The following is a 26318-nucleotide window of genomic DNA, read 5'->3' as shown; positions in this document are numbered from 1 at the left end:
ACCCTTAAGCCTCCTTGGAACCGATCTCAAGCTGTATGCTAAGGTACTAGCCATCCGACTTCAAAAGCATATGACATCTCTAGTTCACCATGATCAGACAGGCTTCATAAGAGGCCACCTGATCACGGATAATATTAGACGGTTACTGCATGTGATAGATGCCAGCAAGGATGCCGCGCCTCCTACGGCTGTATTATCCTTAGACGCGATGAAAGCCTTTGACAGGTTGGAATGGTCTTATTTATGGGCAGTACTTAGAAGGATGGGGTTAGGTGATGGGTTCATTCATATGATCAAAGTACTATATACAGATCCATCGGCCATGATTTTAACAGGTAAGCTTTGCTCTCCACTCTTCCCTGTGTCGCGCTCGTCCAGACAGGGTTATCTTCTTAGTCCTGGACTATTTGCTCTATCCCTTGAACCTTTAGCACAGTACATAAGACAATCCCAGTCCATAGCACCGATCTCAATTAAGGGCACACAGCATCACATTAGCTTATATGCAGATGATGTAATCTTGTTCATGCAAAACCCTGCCACCTCCCTACCTCATCTTCTCAAAGTAATAAATGATTTTGGCAATCTATCGGGATTTAAGATAAACTGGCCAAAATCGGCCTTCCTTCCACTCAATGTGACTGCAAAGGCTACCATCCTCCCAGCAAATATACCCATGGTAGAACACTTTAAATGTCTTGAAGTTGAAATATTCCCCACTATAAGCCAAACGGTGAAGTATAATTATTCCGGATTGCGAGACAGGATCACAAATGACTTCAGCAGGTGGTCAAAATTAAAAAACTCATTACAGGCCCGATCATCAATAGGTAAGAAGAATTAACTTCATCAGCTCGATGTTGCCATTACCCCCCCCCCCCCCCTGCTGGTGACTGGCAAAAACTACACTCCGCTGCATATAAATTTTTTAGAACAGCAAACGTCCACGATTAAAAAGATCCACTGCACAGAGAAATAAAACCGACGGGGGTTTAGCCTTTCCAGACTTCAATTATTACTTTAAAGCGTTCTCTTTAAGACCACTGATCATCTGGTTTGATTCTCAAGCAGCGGTATCCTGGAGACCATTAGAGGAGAACATAGTGGCACCACATAGACTGCAGGAGATAGTGTACACCAGGGCTATTCAACTAAATTGTTCAGGGGGCCACATTGTCAGAAACCCAAGGGGCCAGGGGTCGGACTGCCACGGCGCCTCCCTGTGCTATGAATATATGTACACTTGACACAACACGCAACCACATTTCACAACTTTTATTTAACTACATTGCAAAAGTAGTATACTTTTCCAAAAAAGTGCTTCATTTATGTGCCACATCTGCAACATCTCCTGCAAAAAGTGCTTCATTTATGACTGTGCAACAACTGCAATATCTGCATCTGAACATTCTAACATCAACACTTGAACAAAAAAACACATTTATAGTGCAGCTGAGCTTATGAAAAGGTGCTTCATGTCTGTGCAACAACAGCAAATCACAGCATCTTATTAGCACTTATTGTCCACTCTTAACTCTCAAACATCAGGGGGGGTGGGGGGCAGACAGGCCTAGCCTACATACACACATCTAATGAGAGAGATTGCACTTCTTTGACTGGGCAATGGCAGAGAAAGAGGGTTCATAGGAAGTGAGGGCTACCCGCAAACAGTGATGCAAATGCTTTTGTCAAGGAGGCACGGTTGCTTGTTTTAATGGCATTCATGTGAGAGAAACTGGATTCACAGGTGTATGTTGAGCCAAAATATTGTTAGCACAGATATTGCCAGCGTTTTTATTTTGGGCAATGTGTTGACATGAATACACTTTATCCAAAATGTTGTGGTGGATTCATTCTCAAGTGCCTGCTTCAGAGCAGATGATGCTTGCATGTCAATTATTTCAAGTTGCAGGAGACCTTCATCAATGTGAAGTGATGCAAGGAACTCTTGTCCTTTTGTGGAAATAGCAGCTACATTGGCAAATAGGTTGCTCACAAAATGCATCAATTCTCTGGGCACATCAAATTCATCAAATCGACTTGCAAAGTTTTCCCTCAATTTATCAATGAAATCTGTCATTAATTGAGTGACTTTTGGCTCAATTGTGCGTGTGAACGTTGACATGAAAAGAAAAAAGTAAAAAAAAAAAAACATATTAAAAAGAATTCTATTTAAAAAAAATTTATTATCATGTAATCTTTTGCGGGCCGGTCAGAATCATCCGCCAGTTGAATAGCCCTGGTGTACACCAACATATCAATTAAGCAATGCAACTTATGATTTGGCCCTCTTATTACACATGTGATCCGGATATAGCGTGACACACAGAAAACGTGTACTAACCACCATAAATGGCACAGGCATTCTCCCCTATTTAATAACAATTGACTCCTTATTGAACAACAACCTATCAGATACCGTGGTTGGGAAAAGAAAGGCATACACACATTGGGGGATATCTTCGATGACCATGGTCTCCGCAGTTATCGAGATATATCCAACAAATTTGACCTCACCAGTTCCACTTTTCTCTTCTATTTACAAATAAGAGCAGCTTTGAAGGCTCACAGAGTCCCATTAGATGTTCCACTTGAGCACCACAGATTTGACAAATTATTTTATGACAAGGAGACGTCGAGAGGCTTCGTCTCTGACTTTTATCGCCACTTACTTACGTCCTCATATAAGGTCCTTCCCCTAGACTCGGTTTGGAGGAAGGATATCCCAAACCTGGAAGTAGATTTTGATTGGGATGCAGTCTGGGAAAATGTTCGGCTATCATCACGCAACCCAGATCACCAACAGATTAATCTTAACTTTGTTCATAGGACTTACCTGACCCCTAGACGATTGCACCTAATGGATCTCAGACCGGACTCTCGATGCTCCTTGTGTTCAAACGATGCTATTGGTACATTATATGCATATGTATTGGGAATGCCCTCCTGTCAAGACTTTCTGGGAAAATGTCACCACTCAATTATCAGAATTTTTTATCTCTGACCATACCGACACTGCCTTCTGTACTGTTGTTGAATGATGTTTCTCAGTTATCGACCTCTGTACATGTAAAGAGACTCATTTTGGCGGGTCTTACGGCTGCCAAAAAGTTGATAGCGTCACGCTGGATTCAACTGGATAAAATGTGCCGGAAGGTATGTATTCTCACCTATCTCGATGTGATTTATCTAGAGATATCCACTGCACGAATTTTAGGTGTTAATGAAGCCAGCATAGCAGTCTGGGTAGCTGTGGTGGATAAGATAAAGGAATGCATATACATTTGGAATTTTCTGATGTTGAATGAAGTAGTGGATGTATAGTCCAAGTGGGGGTCCTGGGGGAGGGGGGGGAGAGCGAGCAAGAGCCCATGCATTGTATTTATTATTTTTACGTCTTTTAATCTACTTTCATTCTGATTTAATTACTGGACTGTCATTATTGTTATTATTATTTCTGTTATTGTCCTGTGATTTATTGTTGATTATTACTGTTACTGTATTGTTTGTCTTGTTTCATGTACTCAAGTACACAGACACAGACAGTGTGGAGCAGTGCAGCCAGACATGCAGAGAGTACACGCAGAGAGTACACGCTTTTTTCGGGAGTAGCGGGGAACATAGGACCTTTTTTTAGTCGTGACGTGTACGTTTGAGAAGTTTGATAGACATGTTCCCCTATTTAGCTACTGTAACTGCAATGCATTTTCTGCTTTGCAGTCCAATGTCCACCAAAACACACACACACACTTTATAATTTTTGCCTCAGCGTTATATAGACCGGTAATGTTTTGTAAACTAACGCTACGTTTAGTTAACGTAGCTAACGTTACATAACTAGTATCTAATGTTAGCCTGGCAATAGCCTGTTTAGCCTACCTAGCTGTTAACGTTAACTGTTATTGTTTATCATTGAGATCAAACTTACCATATCAACTTCAGCCACCTTCTCTTCTCTTTGTCGTCGGGAGGAAAGCAGTAATAAGATACCGTTTTGTTGACATCGTTCCTTAAAAAGCCAACACGGAACACAGGGCTAAAGATAATGTGCGATTTTGGCCACTTGTAGCGCTCATGAGCCGAACACACATCGGGCCGTATTCGGTAGCGCAGAAGAAGAAGAAGCTTCACACACGAATCCACACAAGGAAAAACAGCGAAATATTTATCTCAAAATTCCGTACGTAACTCCAAGCTGATCAAGCGTGTCCTTAGAATTCCGTCTGTAAATCTAAGCAGATCAAGCGTGTTTTTAGAAACCCGTACGTACATCTAAGCAGATCAAGCGTGTTTTTAGAATTCCGTACGTAAATCTAAGCAGATCAAGCGTGTCCTTATGATATATGAAACACAAATTGAGAGGTGTGTGTGTGTGGATAGTTTTTACGATTGTGGATTCTACTTTTGCGTTTGTTTATTTTTTATAGAAATGTACCCCCATATAATCCTACTTCTTACACTGTGAATTGTCTCCCAGTGGTAACAAGAGAAACCATTTTCAAACCTTTCTATGATGACTGTGACCCATCCCATTCTTATAATTCTAGCACTGCAATGGGAAATAAACTTGGATCCAAGCTGTTCCCTAGCAACGCAATTCCATTAAAACCATCTATACTAGGGGATTTTGTCAATGGGGGCGTTCAGAGTATGTCTGGGGGGGGGGGGGGCAGAATTGTTGAAAGGGGGCCGTTGAGATTTTCAGAGGGGGCATTTGTTTATTTAATTTATTATCATTGTTTTAATATGATGAGCTGCCAACCAGCAAACTTGTGCTGTGGGAACCAACACACGGGCATCGATCACGAGGACGTCCCACATTAACCTACGTGGACGTACTCAGGAGAGATGCGGGAACAGAATGCACCGGCGAGCTAGCCGGATACATGGAGGATCGGGATGACTGGAAGCACCGATGGAGGGCCCGTCCGAGGACGACCTAGATAGATAGATTGTTTTAATATCAGGACAAATACTTTACTGGAACCAGAATGGAGTTATAGGACCTGGAAGTCAGATAGGTTGAGAAACACTGATCTATACCTTCAAAATGACAGTACAATATCGATCTATACCCAAACATCACTCTACCCTATGCTGTGTTGAACATACCTAAGTAGCCCATGTCCCCAACTCCCCTCTCTCTAGCTCTTTTTCATGCTCTCCCTCTCACATCTGTGCACTTAAATGTGCACACACACACACACGCACACACACACGCACACACACACACACACACACACACACACACACACACACACACACACACACACACACACACACACACACACACACACACACACACACACACACACACACACACACACACACACACACACACACACACACACACACACACACACACAAATGTACAGTAAAGGATACAATGCCCAGAGAGCAGGAGGGCTAAAATGAAGGTTATGTCAGCAACACCACATGAATAATGGAACAGTAACTTACTGGATTGAACATATCACCTTCTAAGAAATGTATAGGCAGGTAGGCACGTGCGCGCACACACACACACACACACACACACACACACACACACACACACACACACACACACACACACACACACACACTCACACGCGCGCGTACACGCACAGACGTGTGTACAACATGTGTAAAAGTGTGTGTGTGTGTGTTGAATGTGTGTTTGTATGTAAATGTGATCAAACAGCAATATCATCCCGACTCCGCTGGCAGTAAATGGGATGAGCCATAATGGCTTCCTGAAACATGTACTGTAACCACTGCCCGCTACAGGGACACACGACATCCATATCAATGTATACGAGACAGGGAGTGGAGAGTAAACCCATCTACACTATACTCAGTTTACCCACCTTGACAGACAGAGGTACTGTAAGTCTTTATGATTGAAATTGATAGAATATATTATATTATTATTCTAAGCAGTATCAGATTACAGTAATGCAAAGTACAGGAACATAGGGTGTTTTTAATAATCAGAATCACTTTTATTCACCAATGTTTATAGATACACAAAGTATATACAGATACATCAGAATTGAGTAAGGATGTCCTGATTGAACAGATCGGAATCGGTGCCGATCATGGCAAATTTGAATTGATCAGGCATCAGGTATAGTAAGCAGAACTATTGAATTACCAAACATCTTACCTACATTGAAATGGTTTTACTAACTTTAATATACTTGAAGTGTGCATTGTACTGCTATATTATTTAGGAAAATACAAATATTTTCAATAAAACTCAATATTAAATTACTCGGATTGGGATCAAGGGCAGAAAAACTTGATTGGGACATCCTTAGAATTTAGTATATGGATACATCAGATACAATCATTTGACATGGTTATCAACGCAGGCACATATCTCATATTGTGAGCGGATGACACACAGGAAAATACTGCATACAGACAGTACAGTGATACAGCTTAATACAACACAATATGTTGAAAAGACGCACTGAGCAGATCAGAGACCGCACATTTAGAAACTGCATTTATGTTTATTGGAGTTTATAGATTATCTCCACCTTTTGTTTTACCACTGCATCACTGTATAGGAGAGATGATGTATGTACTCAATACTCACAACATGACATTGTGTTCGTCTTCAGATTTATGGGGAATCTGATAACCCATAAAGGATCACCTTGAAGGTATTATTTTTCAACCTCAATCCTATCCCATTGTTTGGAGTCAGACTGACTGATAGGGACCAACATATTTGGAATTGATCCAGTATTGAGCAATCTAGTTTCAACTGGCTGCCATGAATCGGCCTGCAATATAATGTATTGGGTCAAGTGTACAGAACATCCATTGAAAGAGCTTGTTTTCAGCTCAGACTGTTATGACACAATGGAGAGAGAGTTGGGGGAAAAGTGTCAAGACATTTTGTGGTGTTAAAATCATTTGATGGTGTTAGTATAGTGTTTTCTAAATGATAAAGACAATGGGTCATGTTTGTGCATTTACAAATTCGAACCCCCCCAAAATTGGCTTTTTATATATATATATTTTTTTGTATCTTTTCCCCCCTTCTTTTTCCGTTTTTCTCCCATCCCAATGTTAGTCGTTATGCCAATTCCCAATCCCCTTCCTGGTCGTTGCGCACTCTACCCCCTACCGTCGGTCCGGGAGGGCGGAGACTATCACATGCTTCCTCCGACACATGTGTACCCAGCCCACCGCTTCTTTTCACCTGGCAGCGCGGACTCTCACTGGGAGAGTGTAACGTGTGGAAGGTCACACTGCCTCTCCTAGATCTTTCCCTTGCTGTGCAGGCGCCCCGACCGAACTGTAGGAGTCGCTGTTTACAACGACCAGGACCCACCCTCGCCGGGTTCCCCACCCGCTAACACTGCCAATTGTGTTTGTATGGACGGTCGGCCAACCCGGAAGCACCACAGCTGGATTCGATCCCACTGTCTCTGTGGTGGTAGACAGACGCTCAGTCCGCTGCGCTACCCGGCCGCCCGGCTTTTTATATATTTGAGAGACAAGGACATGCTGAAATTGTGGCTATAGAAATGGCACACATGGACCAAAAACACTTATTCATAATGTTACATGGTGCCTGGCAGACCATTGCATTTTTCGACAGGGATGACCATCAGCCAAATAAGCGAATCTAGAGTAGAGAGAGATTTCCTGAAGGCAGGGTCAGTGGAGGTAAGGTTGTTAAAAGTCACGTTATTGATCTGGCATTAAGCAGGCAGGCAACACGAAAGCAAGGCAGGATAATGTAATGTTAGCAAAGTAACCTTACCTGCACTCACTGTCCACTCTGCCTGTAGCAGGAAATCTCTCCACTCTTGAAATGGAGGATTTCTTGAGGGGGGGGAAAGCTGCAGGGTGTCAAGTCGTTGCTGTCTAATTGGTCACTGCAGGTGCAATGATAGCGGCATGTGTTCCTAGGCTCAGCACTATCTCAAACTGTCTCCCTTCTGCCCCTCGCAGGATTAGAGTACAGACCTCTGGTTGCGGTTAGAAGTGGATCATCAACAATACGACCCCCAATAACTGTCCATGCTATCCATGCTGTATATGCTGTCTATACTGTCCATGCTGTCTATACTGTCTATACTGTCCATGCTGTCCATGCTGTCTATGCTGTGTTGTGTTTGTAAATAGTGGTTTCAAATAAAAATGTATGGCATTTTACAATACAGAACTTTGAAGGCGTTTTCCCAAAAAAAAAATTGTATGCGTTTTTCTTACACGCAAGGGTAAACATGTACCATTTCCCGAGCACCTACACACACCATACTTTCCACATTTCTTCCTATATATACCCTGCATCTTTGTTCAGAGGGGTTTGTTGATATATCATTCATAGCCTGATTTATAGTACATTTATACCAAAAAACCTGGCGAAAATTGATTTTTTTATGACTGTAGACAGCATTTCCTGATTTATGGGATGATAAAAAGACATAGCCACAATCCCTTTTGAACAAAGTGCATTGTGTTATGTGTCAACATAATGAAACAAAATGTTTTAATCTGGCATCATCCAATGTTGGTGATGTCTACCCTGGCGACATATGCAAATTAGTGCATATTTAATTAGGTAACGCCTATTTTGGATATATAAACATAAGATCTGGGAAAGTTTCATAGTGTTATCTATTATTCAAATATTATTTTTGCCTATTCACCTGGGTAGTCTCGCCTTAATAATATACTGTCTGTTTGATTTGCCTATTGCTAGAACAAAATAAATGCATGGAGAAATGGCTTAGTGAGGCAGCCTCAGCACACAAGCATACACACACACACACACACACACACACACACACACACACACACACACACACACACACACACACACACACACACACACACACACACCCACACACCTTTACAAAGGTACTTACAAACGAGAATGAGGACCATTGTTTCCTGTTGTTTAGGAAGTCATAGATCCAGTGTCAGAGAGGGGAGGGGGTATTGATCAGTAACAGTTTGTCTAAAAGTAGGTCAGGGATGATCGTATTGAAAGCAGAACAACAATTAATCACCAATTAATCACAAAGTGGATTTTCTTTCAAATTTAAATATTGTCCAGTATCCAACCAATTGACAAGTACGGTTTGAATTGATTGGATTTAAAGTGAACTGATCCCAACTCTGATACATTCAGGCACATATTACATGCATGCACGCATACAGATACATGCACGCACGCACAAGCACACACACACACACACACACACACACACACACACACACACACACACACACACACACACACACACACACACACACACACACACACACACACACACACACACACACACACACAGATCACTCTTCATTGCATGTAAATATGCTTATCTGCTGATACTGTATGTTGTGTAGGTATTTGTGCCATGCAATGCAAGAGGAGAACTCCTCACTCACATTCTTACACCTGTCCCACAACCTCTGTGTGTGTTCTTCTCACTCAGACACCCTTAGGCGGCGGTTACACCTTTCGTTTCATTTTCGTTTCATTGTCATATGCGTTTCGCCGCGACGTCGCAGCCTCGAGTCACACTTTCGTTTTTGTCACCTGAGCACACTGATGTAGTACACTGCCAAAGCAGTAGGTGGCAGTAGGTGGCAAACATGAAGGCAATTTCAACCAATCAGAACTTGAATGTGCCAATACACTTCCTGGAAGCTCCAGCAAAGAAAATGTCAACAAGGCAGGGCCACCACCTTGCTTATTTACTCAATGCAGCAATTCTTTTTCAGCAAAGCCTAATAAAAGTGCAATAAACAAAACGGATACATTCACTGTGTGTTCTGCCTGTCATTTGTTGATGAAACAAAACTAACATCAACACAAGTGACCACCAAGAGCGGATAGTTTAGTCTAAAAAAAGATCGGTAGCTACAGTTAGCTGCATGCTAACGTCAATGGAATATGCCATTATAACAATATAGCATTGTGGCTAGAAGCTAACGTTAGCTCACGCTAGTTAGCCAGCACCAAACTGATGATATCGGGAGCTATCAATAGTTAGATAATATTAGAGACAACGCTGTGTGTATTAAACAAAGGTGAATAGATGACTGGGCCTTTTTGTTTAATGCTTGTTAAGTTGAAAGAGGAGCTTTGAGCTAACAGGGTCTGATAGCTAATGCTAGCTCATGTTAGCCAGTGGTAATGCTAGCAGAATGAATGGATGTAAACTTTATTTAACATATTGCATAATGGGTACAATACGGCTCAATACAAACAATTGTTAAGGGAATGCAGACTGTTGTAGCTTGGACTGGGGTCCTTATAAGAATAACTTGACAACACATGGTAGCTGCAGCTATTTGGGACACCGGGACACGGAGCTGGGAGCTGAGCTCCCGGAGCTCTGTCCCAAACACACGCATTTCTGTGTAATAGGGACATCAAACGTATTCAAAAACGTATAAAAACGAGCCACAAAAACACTAGTCTAACCATGGCCTTAGGCATGTGTCTGACATGTACTGTGTATGGCCCTTGGCGCTATCCGTAGTCTCTGTGGTTAACTGTGTAAGTCTGGCTACTGGGGATCGAACCCGGTGCACTACGATGACACTGTAGGTGCTTTTGACCTGGACACACCTTTCACAGCCTCACCCAAACCATAACCCTACACTGTAAAAAAGAAATGCACTGTATTATTTTACAGATTACTTTTGTTTTTCTACTTTAAGTGTAAATGCCATACAAATACAGTGAATTACTTTTACACATTGTGATTGGTCGAGAGCATTCTAAGCCATGATTATATTCATGATACACTCACCATGATTCAACATGATTAAATCACCATGAATATACCACTGCGCTGGCTTTAGAATGTTGTAGAAAGTTTTAACTGCCATTCATCAAACGGAAACTGTCAACATGACCTACTCCGCGGACAACATTATGTTTGATTTAACATACCTGTTAACTATAAACAAGTGGATACAGGAGTCTAATGCAAGCGAAAGTCGGAAAAAGTTATCAGCACCTTGGACACTTCCGTCGACTTGGTGGTGGTGAAGGATTAATTGCGGCTTTTCTCCAGCGAGTCCAGCTCATCTTTCGTTGGATTGGCACGTCTAATAATGCTGTTTTTATCAATACCGTTAGATGTAGGGCCCGTCATTCATATCTTTCCACTTGTTTATAGTTAACGGTACGTTAAATTAGACTAGTAATACGTCATTCGTTTGCGTTGCCAAGCTGGTAGATAGCCTACTCCATTATAAATTCCATAGCAATGATACATCTTTAGGAAAAAAAATTCTATGCCAAGTTCACTGAAATCGATATGAAATACCCTAGAATAGTCTGTATTGATCCTATATTTTTCCCGACGGTGCAACTTGCTGTATAAAAGCAATAATACACTCGAACCAGTGGAATATCAGGAATATTGCCACTCTGTGATGCCTACGCCACTCGAGCTTCGCTCTTGCTTGCTTAATTAAATAAAGGTTGTAATCTGTAAATTGATTTAACAAGAAATTATCTTTATTTTTACAGGATTATTCCATTGCTAAATTGTCTTGAATGTTAAATTACATTGAATTATATGTAAAAACACCTCAAATAAAAAATTATTCTGTAAATGAATTGATTTTCCACTTTTCTTTATTTGGGTATTTTACTGTAATTTCACATATTTTTGCTGTACGTTTGAAGTATTTGGCAACCGTTGCTGCCAGACATTTACATTTTTTTTTTACAGTGTAACCTTTACCATAAATATGGGTGTGTGTGTGGGGGTAGTGTGGAGGTGAAAGTGCTCACCTACTACTGCAGTGACTGCTGGTTCAAGCCATGGTTGTGGTGTTTTTTTGTTTAGTTTTTTGGGGTTTTGTTAACACTCCCTGCTGGTACTGCACCTTGCTCAATGCGGTTCACTCGTATATGAGCATGACAGAAATACACTGTAGGAATCCTTCTGACAGCACAATACTGAACTAACAGATTTGCTGGGGAAAATGTTTTCAATGCATAGGTATATCAATGACAATAGGTTAGCTACTGTCTGTATGTTGTAAACAGATGCCAGAGAGCTGTGTAGTCTCGCCTCTGCAAAAAGTGGCACTTCATACTGAATGTAAGATTTCAATGGACAATGATGAAAATTCATTCAAATAAAATTGCCCATATATTCAGGTCCTTGGCCTGCTTCTCAGCCTATGTGCGACGTTTCATCGAAATCGTCCCTGTAGTTTGCGAGATTAATGCACACACACATACACACACACACACACACACACACACACACACACACACACACACACACACACACACACACACACACACACACACACACACACACACACACAACACAAACACAAACACAGATACTGTACACACACGCGCGAATAAACGCATAATCTCCTCCCAGGCGTACCATCTGGCGGAGATAAAAAAGAAGGAATCAGTGAGATGAAACGGCAGCAGTCGCCTTTCTCTGTCTCACTGCAGCATTCTGAGCACGTAGAAAGGTGGGATTGCTATAAGAGCCCAGAAAGAAAGACTCATTCTGGAGTCTCTTGTGTACATAACCCCCCCCCCCCCCCCCCCCCTACACACACACACACACACACACACACGCACGCGCGTGCGCATACACAGAGACACACACACATACACACACACACACAAACACACGCACACACACACACACACGCGCGCGCGCATACACACGCATACACAGAGACACACACGCATACACACACACGCATAATTACACACACACACACACACAGACACGGATACACACACTCACGCCCATACATAGACACACATTCTCACAAACACGCATCTACACACACACACACACACACACACACACACACACACACACACACACACACACACACACACACACACACACACACACACACACCGCACACACGCACACACACATGCGCACACAGACACATGGACACACACACACACACACACTTGCCCATGCAATAACAGAACCAAATGAGAGCTTTAATTAAAGCTCAATTAAATTACTTTTAATTCATGATATGGTAATTTTGCTTTCAACACTGCAAATCTCTGAGAGACTGCAGCGAATGACAGTAACATGACTACAAGTATAGGATAGAACTACTAAAAACACTCCATAACCTACTAAATACACTGAAGTGACCCATAATGACTTAGATTAAAGGGGCAGTTTACATATATTTCCTCCATGTTAGAAGAAACAATGGTTGCTATGTGCAAATCAACATAGCTATTATCTAGCCTATAGATTGACTATCCAGTGAGACAGCTTGCTCGGTGTGCCCGCCTCATCCTCTGAACACACAAAATAGCACACAAGTAGTTCAACAAACATGGGAGATACAGGAGCCACACATTTCTTCTCTCTCTCACATACAGTAGCAAACAAACACAGCTACAATATTTAACCAATGCAGAGACCATCTATTAGGGTCCAGCATGCATTCTTGTTTTGGGAGAGAGCGAAAAAACTAAAAACACACAGAGAAGTATCAAATCTGTGATGCCATCAGGTAAGTGGAGCTGCTACATTGACAGTGCACTAGAGACTGATTTTGCGGACCTGCAGAATGTTTGATTTGATTTCCAAATGAGCTTTATTCAACACAGTGTTTTCAGGTCTGAACAGAAAACTGCTCTATGCTAAACATTTTTCCAAGGAGTACATGTGCTCCTAAATGCAGAAAGAAATTATTCAGGAGCACAGTGTAAAATGTTCGAGTAACAGAGTTTATAAATGTATTACAGTACATATTTATACAGCTCTACATGTATCTTCTTCTATGATGAATATCTATCATGTATCATGTAGCAGTACTGTCTATCTGTATGTCGTGTGTGTCATATGATGAATTGAAAATGGGGGACCCTGTTGTAAACAAGACAAAAGTATTTCTCTGGTCTGCATCCCCTTAACAATTGTATGTATTGAGCTGTACTGTACTGTACCCATTCTGCAATCTGTTAATAAACTTTTCAATCAATCAATCAATCAATCAATCAGATTGTGACTGTATTTCCAAGGTGTTTCTCTGGTTCTATAAGTTATATGGTATTGGACTACTTTGGTTTGCATTGTAAATTGATTGGCAAATGCCTGCCTTAAAAAATGCCTGCCTGCCATCGATGATACATAAAAGGTTCTCAATCAGGCATACTATACTAGAACAGGACAACTGTCTCTGATCAGATATTTGTGATCATGGTTAAATGAACAGACTAATGTTTCCTGCATACTCTTTTTCCATATACAGTATTCCATATACAGTATTGGTCCTTGCATTGAACAGGAATGTGCAGCAGACTGCATAATGTGATGACAACTCACACGGGTCCAGATGACTATTGCAGACACTACCAATGCAAATTTGCTCTGAAATATGTTATGAAACATTAACGGCATGACAATGGAATACAGCGGGAGAGAGGACTAAAAGAGGGGCGAAACACAAAAATTATGGAAATTGTGGTGTGTCTACATTTGAAAGCCATTGCAGCAGTAGAAATCATATTCTCTGTTTGAATTGACAACCTGTTGAGTTCAAGAGAGTTCAGTGGGCTGCTAACAAATTAAGTCAGTAGTCGCACTGTAGAGCCCTGAGAGTGGCGTTATTTTTTTCCGTAGCCGCATTTTGCGGAGACGCTCTCTGATTGGCTAGCCTTGGTTGAGCGAAGCCCCTCTCTGATTGGTTGAGCGAAGCCCCTCTCTGATTGGTTTAGCTCCTCACGCGGCAAAAGGCGAGCGTAATGTTATCGTAGTTTCTGCACCAGCGTTTCCGTTAGCCGGTAATTACCGGTATTTGACCGGCAAATTGATCTGTTTGATCTGTTGAAGTCCGACATATTTAATCTCTCCGGTCATAATGTCCGGTGAAAATAATTCCCTCTAAGCACAATTTGATTATTTGAATTGTATTAAAATAGGCAAAAATTAAATAGCCTATGCGATGAACGAAACAATCATTACATTTGTTTCATCGTTGCTTCTAATAATGAAAACGACGTTGTCAGCGAGAGCTTAGTGCTGGGTTTGCGAGTGCATGTGCAGCTGCAGAGCCACAGCTGCACACCAGCAGTGCCGGCACAGTGCAGTACTCCAATTCAGCCATTGGCAATTCAGCTGTTGGGTGGGGGGCGCTGCTGAGCGGTCCCCAGATAGGGCCTGAAAACAGCTGAATCTGCGACTCTGCAGCGGCATACTCTCGCAAATAAGTCGTTGGGAGGTGGAGATTCATCATGCAAACCCACGATAATGTTGCCGTCTCTCTCTGCCAAATTTCTCAGTTCTTCGCTTGATATAATTAATACAAATGTCCAATATAACGGAATTCGTTAGCTCGTAAAAATGTGATTATAACAGACTGCTGTTTATTAATGTCGGCCGACTGCCCACAGACACCTATTTGATTTAAAGTCAGCAGCAGCACGGAGTCTCTGGACTTATTTTATTTGGAATATAATGACTGTATACGCAAAAGTAGCCTAGTTTTAAGTTAAAATATTATAAATCTACATGCCTTGAGGATGTCATTCTTTTGTTTTGTTGTCATTCTTTTGCCTATCAATTGTTTTTAAGCTCAATAAACTCTGACCGGAATTTCTCTCATTTGACCGGTAGATTGAAATCTACCGGACACTGAGGCCGGCAACAATTTTTTCTAACGGAAACCCTGTTCTGCACATGCTTTATAGTTAAAGGAAAACTCCAACATTTTGGGAAATTAGCTTATTTGACATCTTCCCTGGAGTTAGACAAGAAGATACATACCTTTTTTATCTCTGTGCGTGCATTTAGCTTAGGGAACAGTCGCTCCGTTAGCGTAGCTTAGCTTCATCACTGGAAGTGGGGGAGGGTTAGAGCCGGATGTTCCCTACAGTCACGAAATACACTCCAAATACAACTCCAAAACGTTCCTGTAAACATGTTGTGACCTGTGTATTTACCACGTGGAGAAATAAAAAAAAATATTGAATTCGACAATTACGTTTTCTAAGCAGATATACTCGGAACAATTTTTTGCAGAACGACTCCTCTCTGAGCGCAGTCAGTGATTTCTACATGAAGCCCTGTTTGTTTACATTCTCATTCATTCAAAGTATCCGAACCAGGGGCGGAGCTAGGGGGTGGCTACCTGGGCTCAAGCCCCGGATGTATTCTGAAAAGCCCCGAATCTATTTAAAAAAAAATTAAATTTTTTCTTTTTTTTTTTTTTTTTACAATTCATCATTGTTACATGAAAATATGTTTGCACCAGATTTAGCAGAAGCTCATTTCCATCTGTGGTCTATCCAGCTGCTAACTGTATTTGAGTGAGTTAAGTCTTGGTGTTATGGTAGACTCAGACCTAAGCTTTAAATCACAATCAACAAGTTGACAAAAACTTAATTCTTCCACCTTAGAAACATAGCTAAAGTACGGCCATTTATAAATCAAAAGGACGCTGAAAACCAGATCCATGCCTTTATCTCAAGCCAACTCGACTACTGTAATGCACTCCTTACCGGCCTCCCGAAAAAATACGATGATAACTATTTTATTGCAATGCACTATTGCATTATTTTATTCTATTTTACTAACTATTTTATTGCACTGCACTATTTTACTTTGTATCAGTGAATCATAGACGCCTGGCCATAAGAGCATTCGGAGCATCTCTGCTCTCCCACTATTGAACTTGGGGGAGCAAAGGTATGATCTTGCTCCACCACTTTTTGATTATATGAAAAATATGATATATCCCCCCCCAATATATAAATCTAACCATAACTACGTTATGGTTAACTGAGTTTTATAGTGAAAAGAGCAGCTTTATTGGTCAAGATTGAAGGCTCTATATTGCAGGAAATTGCACGTACAGGTTCATTAAATTCAAAAAAAATCTGTCGTGGAGGGGGTCGTGCCTGACCGCCTCCAAACCACCCCTTGCCTGCCCAAAAACAAAAAAAAATTAAAAAAAAAAAAAATTATTTAAAAAAAAAAAAAAAAAAAAAAAAAAAAAAAAAAAAAGGGGGGCCCATCTGGGCTAAGCCCCGGATCTCCTACAATCCTAAATCCGCCCCTGATCCAAACCGATTGAAGTTTATGGATACCATGACTTACAATCCTCTTACCTTGACGATTAAAAGCCTCCCCAATTTAGAAAACAGTAATCCAATGGCTGGTATTGATATACTACTAACTACTGCACGCTAACGGAGCTAACCGGACACTCAAGCAGATAACGAGAGCAATGACTTCCTTTCTGGGGGGTTTCAAAATAAAAGAGCGACGTCTATAGCAGCGTAATACGTTTATTTTGTACATTATCTAACGTTAACACGAACCTAAACTAATGTTACAACTAACCTGAAGTTAGTTTAGGTTTGTGTTAACGAAGTTAAAGACAGTAGAGTTTGAGTACTTTCGATAGGGCTTTGATTCAAACCGGTGCATGAGATGAGGTTCTATATGTAGAACATGGTACAGTAAGTGGGGCGTGTAAACATTTATAGTTAAAGACAGTAGAGCTTGAGTACTTTCGATAGGGCTTTTATTCAAACCCTCTAAATGTACAGTTTCTGACAGCTGGGCTGTGTTGTCACGCGAAATAACGTTATGATTTGATTTGATTTGATATTTTTTATTTTCGTGTCTTACATACAGATGTATGCCCAGCCCATATGGGCTTACAAGACACATAACAATAATAATATACTTTACCAATTACTTAACAAATGACATATAGACCAAGATGGCCATAAGAAAATACAAGAAAATACAATAAAACGTAATATAACACAAGCTGTACTCAATGTAAATAAACAAAAAAAACAAGATGAATTCAAATACAATTATAATAGGATATAGTGTGTTTTGTCTCAAGTGCCATGCCTTCTCCAAAAATCCTGCAAAACCGAAGATGTCCTCCACAAAAAAACAACTCAACATACAACTCTCAGACTGCCAAAACAAATCTGAATTTTTTATAAATAAAACGCGAAATAACATTATATAACGTTATGTTATATAATGTTACAATGTACAGTTTCTGACAGCTGGGCTGTGTTGTCACGCGAAATAACGTTATGAGTGAATCTGGTAGTTGTTTTGATAAATATGTATTCTACATTCAATATATACAAGGATTCGAACATAACATTACATTTCCGCGATTACGCTCGCCTCTTGGCGCGTGAGGAGCTAAACCAATCAGAGAGGGGCTTCGCTCAACCAATCAGAGAGGGGCTTCGCTCAACCAAGCAGAGAGGGGCTTCGCTGTACGCGGCTAGCCAATCAGAGAGCATCTCCGCAAAATGTGGCTACGGAAAAAAATAACGCCTGAGAGTGATGTGATTTCTGGCCAGAGCAGCCATCTTGTTTTGCCAAATAGTGAACATTGGAAATAATTCACCTATAATCACAACCCTGCTTAGCTACATAATGTTGTTATAACTAAGAGATTTGCTGAAAATAATTATAGTTTCCGAGCATGGATCACCTGTTATCAACTTCTAATACGAGTTTTGCGAATAGAACTATGTTTCGCGTAAGGATTTCCTATAATAATACATTCAATTTATATAGCGCTTGTACAGTGCTCAAAGGCGCTTTACAGTCTAAACAACAAAAAAGGACAAAACAAAAACAGTTAATGGTCGAAAGCAAGAGTGAAAAGGTGGGTTTTGAGGGAGACAGTAAGGTGTTGGCAATCCGGATATGGCTGGGGAGGGCATTCCAGAGGGAGGGTGCAGCAAAAGACCTGTTGCCCCAGGTCCGGAGCTTGGTCTTGATTAATTCATTTTCTGGTTGATAAGATGACGGTGGCCTAATAGACATTAAATACTCAAACCTGCAAACATAAGACTGTTCTGACAGCACGATATTGTTATGTAACTAAGAAATTCACTAGGGGAAAAATACTTTTAATGCATGATTAATGCATATATCAAACATGTTCTTAATGTTTTATGTTGAGATCAGAGGCTCTGTGTAGGATTGTTAGTAACTGTCTAACTGTATATGGCTGTTTACACTAGTAACTGTTTACCTTATATAATTGTCTCCACCAGTGATTGTCTAGTTGCATATATATCTGTTCCCACTGGAGGGCGCTCTAGGCGGAGCCACCCAGGTACTCTACCTTATGGCAACTATAAAAGCAAAGGTATCCACCCATTTCGTTCTCTCCCCCAATGTCTCTCAGAGAGAGAAGACTTGTATTACTGCTGCTTACCATGTGAATAAAGAGAAGTCACACCAGTTCAGGCTCAAGATAGAAACCATGCCTCTTGACCACATTATTGTCGCCCTATAGTTGAGTTCTGTTAACATTTTATCTGGCTAAATAATAGGTTCACTATGCCATTTCCATGTCGTAAACCAGAGAGCTGATTACCGGAGGCTCTGAGCAGCGGACCTGTGTAGTATCGCTCATGTGCATTCAAAAGGTGTAACCGGATATCTATTTTAATTGACAATGATGGAAATTAATTAAAATGAAAATACTTGTCATTGACGAATTTGAAAGCAATTTGAGAATTCAGGCCTGCTGTCAACCTATGTGCAACGTTTCATCTAAATCGGCCCTGTAGTTTGTGAGATTAGCTGCAGACAGACAGCTTTCTTTCTCTCACTCTCTTCCCAGAAGCAGTCGCATTTTTATCTCCTCTCCCTCCTCCAGAGAAACACCTCAAGGCCTCTCATTATCGGTTTGGAGACGTCCGTACCAGCCCTTACAGCTCGTTTCACCGCCTAGATCTGCACTCGCTGGAGACGCTCAGACGTTTTTGACCTTTTTCTTCTTTCTTTTTTTTACAACAGAATCCTCAACTCGACTCGACTTTTGACCGTAATATGGATCTAATAAGCTGGGCTTTTACAGCGATTGATCGCATATTCTCTACAAGGAAGCAGAATGCGGATGACCCATTATGCCCTCTTGGGAGCTATCAGGCGGGATACACCATAAATTCATACGGGACCTGGCTCGCGATATGCTTTTTCCCGCTGGAGATAAACGACGTTGAGGACGTATATCTTCTAATTGTCATGCTGCTCGGCCTGGGCTCCGTCAGCTGCTGGATCTGGTACTGCCTGAAGCTAATTCGGAAGAAGTTGATTTCCCTGGCCAGGGATCTGGCCGGGATCAAGGAAAACCTAATGGAACTGTTTAAGAAGATCGCTGACCTAAGTACCCTGCGCGGTGATGAACAATTGAGCTCTAAGACCATGTTGGAAAGAGGCGAACTCTACCACGTAGACGAACAGTCATGCTTGAAGACAATTCTTGAGAGACTTGCTTCTAACCATGCAGAGGAACTTTCGCGGTCACAGGCCATACTGGATATCACGTCGGAAATTAGGGACGTGAAAATTAAGATGCCACCGTACCGCAATAGGGGATACGACGTTGGTGACGATGATTAGACAAAATTGACCTGATTCTGACCATATGGGGCATATCTGCCTCGAGCTGCATGTTATCACCCCCCCCCCCCCTCCCCCTTCCCACACCCCCCTTATCCTTTTCTGCTGTGGAACAGACCGAGGCCAAGGTCAACGCGGAGGAGTTGACTCTCCGGCGATGTGATTTCTGGGAAAGAGGAGACGAACTGTACCGTCTGGAAGCGATAAGATTGATGAGGCCCCCCCTACCCCCACCCCCCCCCACCCCCCCCCATCCGCCCCTGTCGTTGTAAGTCAACTGGCGCCATATGCCGTGGCAGGCTGCCTCTGATGCGCGTCGGTGGGGGCCCCCTTGACTGCTTCACAACCAAATTCCTTACCCGAGTCTCCAATGCCCCCCCCCCCCCCCCTCCACTCCGCCCCCCCTCCAGTTCACCAGGCGCGATCTACATGGTGGAATGCAGCCGACTATCGCGCATACAGTGTCTCAGGCCTCCTGTAATGATGACATGTGTCAACAAATGTACATGTCTGTTGAATTTATGCTGTGCCATTGTTACTGTAAAAATGTAATGATTGTGTTGTTGTTAATATCATTAATGAGACGTTGAGCTGTATGTGTGTGTCACGAATTTCCCCAAGGGGATTAATAAAGGAACATCTTATCTTATCTTATCTTATACACAAACACATGCGCACACGCAAACACTCAAACATATGATGCCTTCCAGACTGCCGCCTGGCGGAGATAATAATTTATTGAGGACATAATATTTATCCTCATCTAAACTGATCTGGGCTATTCCTCCTCTACTTCTTCTTATTCCCTGCTCCCACCCCACCCACCCAACCACCTCCAATGTACTGATGTACTGATGAATTGAAAATGGGGAACCCTGATGTAAACAAGACGAAAGTCTTTCTCTGGTCTGTATCCCCTTAACAATTGTGTGTATTGAGCTGTACTGTATTGTACCCATTCTGCAATCTGTTAATACAATTTTCAATCAATCAATCAAAACTAAATAATGGACCTGTTGCACACAATGTGAGTTTGATCGACTATCATGCAGTCGTTTTGAAACCGTCGACTTTGTGGCAAGACCCCGATGATCAGCGCACTTGCCGCAGTTTTTGTTTGAATAGCGTAATCCGTCGTCTTTGCTAAGCCAGTGTAAACCCTATGGCATCGCACGCAGTGTCCGCACATGAAATGATCATTCGCATGACAACATTATCAGAATTCTAGTGTAGTACTGACGGGAATGACCTTGAAACACTTCATAACCACGCCGGAACTGTATTAGGCCTATATATCAAACATGTTGCACTCTCTCTCTCTCTCTCTCTCTCTCTCTCTCTCTCTCTCTCTCTCTCTCTCTCTCTCTCTCTCTCTCTCTCTCTCTCTCTCTCTCTATCTCTCTCTCTCACACACACACACACACACTGTTACGGACTCTGTCCATATCATTATGTATACATGTAATATTATATTGTATAGGGTATTATATATATATATAATATGTGTTATGTATGTAGGCAGGTTGTATTGTTGTTCTTTTTGTCTCCCTCCTGTGTAACCTATCTATCTCTCAGGGTCAATCACCATCTCACTCCAAACAGCAATAACAGCAGCAGCAGCTGAGACTCATCAGACAATTAACCTCCACATCCCTTCATATATCCCTGTGTGTGCAGTGTTAGCTAGAGCTCTGTCGGTGTATGTTGGTAAATATATCTGGTGGTGTTGTGATATTGAGCTCATGTTTGGTGTGTGAGCTAGTTAATGCTCTGTTGAGCTCATTGTTTGGTGTGTGAGCTAATTAATGCTCTGTTAACTTGAGCTCATTGTTTGGTGTGTGAGCTAATTAATGCTCTGTTGAGCTCATTGTTTGGTGTGTGAGTTAATGCTCTGTTGAGCTCATGTTTGTGTGAGAGCTGGTCAAGGCTCTGGTGGTTTAGCCATTTCCTATAGTATTGTACCTTTTGTGATCTTGCCTGTTGTATATTTTCTGTTTACCCATAACCTGTTTTGTGTATTTGTTTATTAATCGTCACCCAGCTTATGGTGATTGTTTTTCTTGTTTGTTAACCTTTTGTTTCGCACACAGGGACATTGAGGACAGGAAGATACCCTGGGTCTACATTTTGCATCACGTAGGTGACCTACTGTTAAAGACACCAGCTTTATAAGTGAGCACCACCACCTGTACTTTGGGGCGTCCGCGCCTGTAAAGGGGGGGTGGGCTTTTATTTCTTTTTGATATTTCATTTGGTGCTCACTGGTAAGTCCTCCGTGCTCTTTGTGTTGCTGACCTTGAATTTTGTAAAATAAATATTGTTGTTTTGTAAATTGTCTCATGCGTTTTAGTGTCACTGCACCCTCACCTACCCTGTCTGTGGCCTTGTGTTGCGTCTCCCCACAGGGGTACGTAACACACACACACACACAAGCACAGTCGTACATGTACACCGACATTCATTCAGCCACCCACCTATGTACATATACACAGGCACGTACACCCTCACACACACCGACACACACATGCGCACACACGCATGCGCGCACACACACACACACACATACACACACGTATATATATATTGACATTGGCCCATACGGATAACAGAACCAAATGAGAGCTTTAATTAAAGCTCAATTAAATTACTTTCAATAGATGATATGGTAATTTTGCTGGCATCACTGCAACTCTCTGAGAAACTGCAGGGAATGACCGTAACATGATTACAAGTTGGATATAACTACAAAAACCTTCACTCCATGACCTACAAAGTACACTGACTGAGAAGTGACCTGTAATGACTTAGATTAAAGGGGCAGTTTACCCCAATAAATAAATAAATATATATATATATATATATATATATATATATATATATATTTCCTCCATCAAATATAGCTTTGCTGTGGTTTTGCAGACATCTGCCAATGAAATGTCTCCAGAAATGTCATGACACAGTTACTCCACAGAAGTCGTGGTGAAACAGTGAACCGGTTCATTAATAACTATTAATGCTGCTGTACTTCGATAGAAAATAGTTCTGTTAAACTGTTCAGAACAAGGTCTGTGGATTATCTTGACTGTCATGATTTCTGGAAAGAGACATTTGCTGTTGACGATTTTTGTCGATTTGAGCGCCACAAACCTAATGCCATTGAGCTCTGTTGTATTGGAATGACGGCAGACATCCCTACAGCAGGTATCTCTCCATCAGACATCCCTACAGCAGGTATCTCTACAACAGACATCCCATAGGTATCTCTACATCAGACATCCCTACAGCAGGTATCTCTCCATAAGACATCCCTACAGCAGGTATCTCTACATCAGACATCTCTACAGCAGTCATCTCTCCATCAGACATCCTACAGGCCATGGCGGCGCTTGAAACAAGCAGCGGCTTTTTGTCTCACCAGGAATTTAAAACATTTACATTTTAAAAAATCAACTATTATTTGCATACTCATGTTTAGTGTATTTGCCCAATATATTCGCGCTGACCCTTTGTTTGTGTACAAAGGGTCAGCGCGAATATATTGGGCAAATACATGGTTGCATGGTTCTCGTGTCGGATTACTGGATATTCCCATTTTTTCCGATGGACCGAACGACATCGTCAGACCTCCGGACACACCGGGTCTGTTTACATTGCCTCCCCGGACAAAGGGGCCTCATAGACGTCGTAGGGATCGCAAGCAGAAGTGGGGCTGCAGAGCTGGTGCGCAACTGAGGCTTGCTCGGGCTCCTCATAGCGCTGCTCTTCCCAGCCTCCTTCTTGCCAATGTACGGTCGCTGGCGCACAAAATGGATGAGCTACGTTTATGGATTACAAATAACAAAAGGATTTCTGATGCAAACATGCTAATCTTCACTGAATCCTGGCTACACGATGGTGTACCAGATAGCGTGATTGAACTACAAGGACGTCATTGTATCCGCTCTGACAGAACAGCTGACTGCGGTAAGAAGCGTGGGGGAGGAGTGTGCGTGTATGTAAACAACTTGTGGAGTACAGATAACATCACCATCGTTAAGCACTGTTCTGCTCAGCTTGAGTTTGTCTGTACCTAAATTTTTCCAACACGTTTCTTGTGTTGGAGGAGACAACACATTAGATCACATCTATAATAATAATAATAATAATAATAATAATAATAATAATAATAATAATAATAATAATAATAATAATAATAATAATAATAATAATAATAATAATAATAATAATAATAATAATAATAATAATAATAATAATAATAATAATAATGGATTGGATTTATATAGCGCTCTTCTCTGACTCAGAGCGCTTCACAGAGTCCATTATTCGTTCATACACAGTCATACCGGTGGTGGTAAGCTACAATTGCAGCCAGAGCTGCCCTGAGGCACCAAAGATGCTTACAAGGCCCTTCCTCTCGCCCATCAAGGCCAGTCGGACCACATCTCACTGTTCCTCCTACCCAAATACCAACCACTCATCAAGCGAATCAAGCCCATAGTTAAATCTGTGAAAATCTGGCCCGAGGGAGCAGACCTGGCACTTCAGCATCGACTTCAAAACACCAACTAGAGTAACTTTGCTGCGGAGGCCACAGTGGACTTTCACACAAACATTGATACCTTCACCTCCTCCACCCTGGACTGCATCAGCACCAACATCAACGAGGTCACCACCACCAAGCTGATCACAATCTTCCCTAACCAGAAGCCATGGATGGACGGGCAGGTCCGCCAGCTGCTGAAGGCACGTGACATCGCCTTCAGATCAGGTGACCCACAAGCCTACAGTCTAGCCAGGGCCGATCTGAAGAGGGGCATCAAACGGGCCAAGCACGACCACAAGCTCAAGGTTGAGGAGCATCTAAATGGCTCTGACCCCCGGCGCATGTGGCAGGGCTTGCAGGCCATTACAGACTACAAACCCAAACACACCACCCCCCTGACCACTGACCCCTCCCTCCCAGATGACCTAAACTACTTTTACGCCCATTTTGACAGGGACAACCACGAGAGGGCCATCAAGACCCCCACCCCTGCCAACCACCTGACCCTCACACTCTCCCCCACTGACGTGTTTGCGGAACTGTGCAAAACCAACACACGAAAAGCTGCCGGACCCGATGGGATCCCCGGGCGGGTACTCAGTGTCTGTGCTGGGTAGCTGAGATTTTCAATCTGTCCCTGGCCCAGGCAAAAGTTCCCACATGCTTCAAAGTCACCTTCATCATTCCTGTCCCTAAACACGCCTCCCCAGAGAGCGTCACTGACTACCGACCCATACCACTCACCTCCATCATCATGAAGTGCTTCGAGAGGCTAGTCCTGGCTCACCTTAAATCCTGCCTACCACCCTCACTTGACCCCTACCAGTTTGCCTACCGCCAGAACAGGAGTACGGACGACGCCATCTCCGCAGCACTACACCCTGCCCTCCTCCATCTGGACCAGAAGGACACGTACGTGCGACTTCTGTTCATTGATTTCAGCTTGGCGTTTAACACCATCATCCCCTCCAAGCTGATCACCAAGCACCACGACCTTGGCATCGACCCGTCCCTCTACAACTGGATACTGGACTTCCTGACCGACAGACCTCAGCATGTCAGACTGGACAGTCTCAAGTCCTCCACTCTCATCCTGAGCACTAGTGTACCGCAGGGCTGCGTGCTGAGCCCTCTTCTCTACTCCCTCTTCACCCACGACTGCAAACCGGTGCATGGCTCAAACACCATTGTCAAGTTTGCAGACAACACCACGGTGGTGGGACTAGTCAGCAACAATGACGAGTCGGCATACAGAGAGGAGGTCCAGTACCTAGCTCTGTGGTGTGCTAACAACAACCTGGCCCTCAACACCAAAAGAACTAAGGAGATAGTGGTGGACTTCAGGAAAAATAAAACAGGCACGCACAGCCCCATCC

This window comes from Notolepis coatsorum (assembly GCF_963971535.1).
Source record: "Notolepis coatsorum genome assembly, chromosome: 8".
Classification (NCBI taxonomy): domain Eukaryota; kingdom Metazoa; phylum Chordata; class Actinopteri; order Aulopiformes; family Paralepididae; genus Notolepis; species Notolepis coatsorum.
The sequence above is the reverse complement of the archived record's forward strand: the minus strand, read 5'-3'. Positions refer to the sequence as shown.